Source organism: Geospiza fortis, unplaced genomic scaffold (assembly GCF_000277835.1).
Source record: "Geospiza fortis unplaced genomic scaffold, GeoFor_1.0 scaffold78, whole genome shotgun sequence".
Classification (NCBI taxonomy): Eukaryota; Metazoa; Chordata; class Aves; order Passeriformes; family Thraupidae; genus Geospiza; species Geospiza fortis.
Genome location: NW_005054339.1, coordinates 4,737,565 through 4,741,773, shown reverse-complemented (window position 1 = coordinate 4,741,773; position 4,209 = coordinate 4,737,565). Strand labels below are relative to the sequence as shown.

The following is a 4,209-nucleotide window of genomic DNA, read 5'->3' as shown; positions in this document are numbered from 1 at the left end:
CCCGAGGCCAGGGAGCTCCCAGCGGAGCCGTGTCCCGGTAGGAGCCCTCCCCTGCTGTCCCTGCCGCGTCCCGGAGCGATTTCTGCATCCCGCTCCTGCCGAGCCGTAGATTGAACACTGCTGTTGTGTGGTTACAGCTTCTGGAATAATGGGACCCGTAAAGCTGCAAATTAAGTGAATCTACGTTTTGCAAAGGAGGATTTGGTTGTGTTAAAGAATATAGTAAAGAATATAGTCGGAGTCAATAAAATGCTTCAGAGCCCGTTGAGTTATTTTACTATTCAAGATGGCATTTAGGCTTATGCTTAAGGCCAAATGCTTACTGAATTCTGTTACTTCAAAGGAGGTTAAGACCTCAAGATCTGTCTGGAATAGTGTTGCTTCTAGATGTGGTTGGCAAGACCTTTGTCTTGCCAAAGGTACCAGAGATAAAGAGAGACATCCTCTGGTGTGTTCTCCAGCTGATGGTAAGAGAAGTGCTGCCATTGTGAGGTTGCAGAGGAAACTAAGCAATAATAGAGAAATAGACAGTTGAGGTGGAGTTTATTGTGTGTACAAAATCTCTGAACTTCTTTGCTTGTATTTCTGTAAAATTATCATTTATCAGACAAAATCACTACCTTTTTTCCCCTCCAAATACTGCTTTGCAGCTTATTGTTTGGTACTTTCTATATATCAGCTAAGAAGTCTTTGCAACTTTCATTTAGGCCTAGAACAAGGGAAGAAAAGAAAAGAAAGCCTGGAGTTTTTCATAATAGTGCACTGCTTATGAAGTCCTCTGAAGCACAGAACATACAAGATGGATGATAAAAGCAGTGAGATTTCATCCCCTGCTTCACAATAGATTCCCTAAATTAATAGATTTCCATTATACTTGCAGAATTTTAAATAATATAGCCAACCAGACCTGGCTCCTGCTTTTTGACAGAAACAGCAGGTGGCAATATAATTTCGAGCATATTTTCAAAACTTTCTCATGGAGAAAATCATCTTATAAGGACTATATAACAAGTTTCACAGTCCATTTATATTTCTTTTGATTTTAATATTTTGTTAATTATTAGTTTTCTAGGCAAGTGATACGTTCTTTCAAAAAGCTGGTAGTAGTTGACTGGTGGTTTCAGAACTTGGGTAAAAACCAGTTGTGTTCTTTGTAGACAAATCAAGACTATCTACAACACTTGTCCTGCGTGTATGGAACTGGATCTTTAAAAACTGGCAAGTCTTTCAGGTATTTGATAAAATACTACGCAAAATAAAATTATTTAGGCAAATAAGCAGATTGTAAATTGTGTAAAAGAAATTCCTACATGGTAAAAAAATTATTGATTCCATACTGCACACTTGGCTTTATGTTGTGAGGGCCAGATAAGTTCTTTTTTGCTTTCAGACTGCCTTGGAAATGTCCTGTGTCATTCCCGCATTAAGACGCCAAAGTCTAAAAATATCCAAAGTCCCTTAACAAAGCTGCAGTTTCACATCCAGCATTCCTAAGTCTTTGATTTATCTTTCTAGAGGACTGACTAAAAATGCTTTCAGGCTACATGCATCTCTAAGGCTCATGAAACACTGTACAAGCACTTCAATCACTCATTAATTAAACTTTTGAATAGCTCATATAAGCCAGGTAAGAGGATGAGATTTCATTGGGAGGTAGGTGTTATGAAAGCCCCATCAGGTGTCTGTCTTGATCTCCAGACACAAAAATATCATTAATATCTGGTTGTAATTGACTTAAGAGAACAAGTCACATTGATTTTTCAATCACTTTCTCATGAGAACCCCACTCAGAATGGTTGTATCTCTTTTCTAGGTGGATAAATGGATTGGCACAATGATTAAATTCAGCACAGTCAGTGATGCCTTGTGGAAGCTGGAACAATGGGACTTTGGCTTGGAATTCAGTTTGCAAATGTATTTACAATGCAAATGCAGCTGAGAGGGTCCCCCAAGAATACATTTCTTTGGGGCTTGCATATGGAATGTAGCCAGATTTGTATTTGGCATTGTTGCTGCATGAGCAAGTGTTTTTTAAATAGTTGAATATGCTGCTAGTGTGGTTTCAGTCCATTAATTTCTGGTTTTTAACTTTTGGAGGAAGGGATTCCCAAACCTTTTCAGAATAGTATAATTTTCATAGAAAGTGTATCCTTATACCCTACAATTATGGGCAGAAATCATTATCCTTCCTCTTAACACTTGTATGTAGTTTCTGTACCCAGCCATTGCTGTAAAGGAAATCAGGAGTGTCCTTAAAGTTTCAAATTCATATGTAGCTTTCAGGGCTTCTGGAGTTAAATGGGGAACCTAAACAGTTTTGGCCTTGCTTCCAATACATTTTAGATAATGCAAATAGAAGTTTTTAGACTTGTTGCCTTGATTGCTTCCTGCAAAAGCAACACGATGAAGAGTAACTATCAACTGAATGCAATCAAATGCTAGCATGAGATGGTGTTAATCTTTAGCCAGCAGGCACTTGATGATTAATGGAATGAACGTGTGATCTGTATGCCAAATAAACTGAGTGTTGAAATTTTAAAAAAATCTTTCTTTAAAGAAAATAATTTGCTTTTTGATACTCCAGTTGATACGGACTGCGTGTTCTGATTCTAAACTATAATTCCAAACAGGGGCTTATGTGATGTCCGTAAATTAGTCTTTATATCTGATATCATAGATTACTACATAATGAGAAGTTTATGAACACTAGAATATTTCTAAAATATATTTTTCTATAGCAGAGGAATTCAGTTTCTGAAACCTGCCTTTGTGGCCAAGAAATATGCAGGCCATCCATACCATACTTGTGTTCTCAGTGTGGGGTTTTGCACATTTCCCTCCTTCATACAGATGGATTTAAGTGATAGCTGTGCTTGAGATTGTGTACATGGGCATTGTGTTTGCATAACTTGTTCTGTGGAGTATGATTACTTTTATATTCTCAAATATGCACAGTTTAGACCACCAAAAGCACATAAGGAATGTAAAGAAAATATGTTCTAACTGCATCATTTAACTGGGAGGAGAGACTTGGGAGTAAACAACCCAAATTTATGCAAATTGAAACCTGCAGCAGTCTTTTCCTTCCATAACATACAAGTCCATGGGTTTGATTGGGCTGCAGTCAGATGGATGAGTGGTAAAAATGGCTGTTGTTCCAGTGGAGTTGCACCATATCAGAACAAGAAATCTTTGTTTCCACTTGAGATAAAAGCTTCAGTTGGCTGCTTGGGCTCCATAACATTTGCCGTAAGTATTTGTGAAGTATTTTGTGTATTTGGGTATCTCATGCACACCTAAGAATGGTTGAAATGGTAACCTTTGCTCACCTTTGTAGGAATTATTCAGAGATGGCATAACTGGATCTTTCTCAGAAAGGTTACTCACTTTTTAAAGCAAGCCTGCTTCAAAAGGACAGGTGTGGTAGCTGCAGATCTGTTTGTGCACAGGACTTTCAAACTGCACATAGCCATAGTTCTCCTCTCAGCCAGTTCCTGTACTGTTTCTTCACATGGAAATTTTAACTGAAAAAAAAATCTGAAATCCATCACAAAAATTCTTTCAAGGTTTTTGTGACTAAAAAGGATTTCTATGTAGAGTTATGATAGAAGTGGTATCAAGTGTAGAAGTAGAACTTATGTATGGTAAGGCAAAAGGCTGTCAAGGAAAGAATGTATTGCAGTCTGAGTTAAGAACCTGAGGGGCTGCAGATTTTTACCAAGTTTGCTTTCTGCATTCTTACTAGCAAAGAAACAAAACCTCATGGTCCTTTACCATAATACAGAGTGACTGTCAAAACATGAATTTGTCCTATTCCTTACAAATATATTTCTCAACAGGTTTTGGGAAAGAATAAATTTTGCACCAAAATAGCAGTATTTTTGGGTAATGAGAGATTAGAGTGCTATTTATATAATGCTAATATGTAGTGTCAACTTTGGATTTTTAAAAAAATTAAATTACAAATTATCAGCTTATTAAGTGGGGATGGACAAGTGTTCCTTTGGAACAATGTATCATTTTTTTTTCTACTCCTAAAAATATATTTTGATGTAGTTTATAATTAAACAGTATAAAAGCAAGGATTACCACTTAACATTTCATTTTTGTCAGGAAAGCATCTCCTGCAAAATACTTACAAATGAGTCTCTTCTGCAGTCTTGACTGAAATGCATTATGCAAAAATCTGACAACTGCTCAGTACAATTT

The 4,209-nt window shown here is 37.0% G+C and overlaps 1 long non-coding RNA gene across 1 annotated transcript in view; it reads left to right on the top strand.

The window, feature by feature from the left end:
• Positions 1 to 3,194, top strand: part of LOC115948008 — a 13,702-nt gene extending 10,508 nt beyond the window's left edge. The window contains exons 2-3 of the long non-coding RNA XR_004081868.1: positions 1,158 to 1,231; positions 3,162 to 3,194. This is a non-coding gene — a long non-coding RNA (uncharacterized LOC115948008). The remainder of the gene's footprint in view (positions 1 to 1,157; positions 1,232 to 3,161) is intronic.
• Positions 3,195 to 4,209: the final 1,015 nt, after the last annotated feature.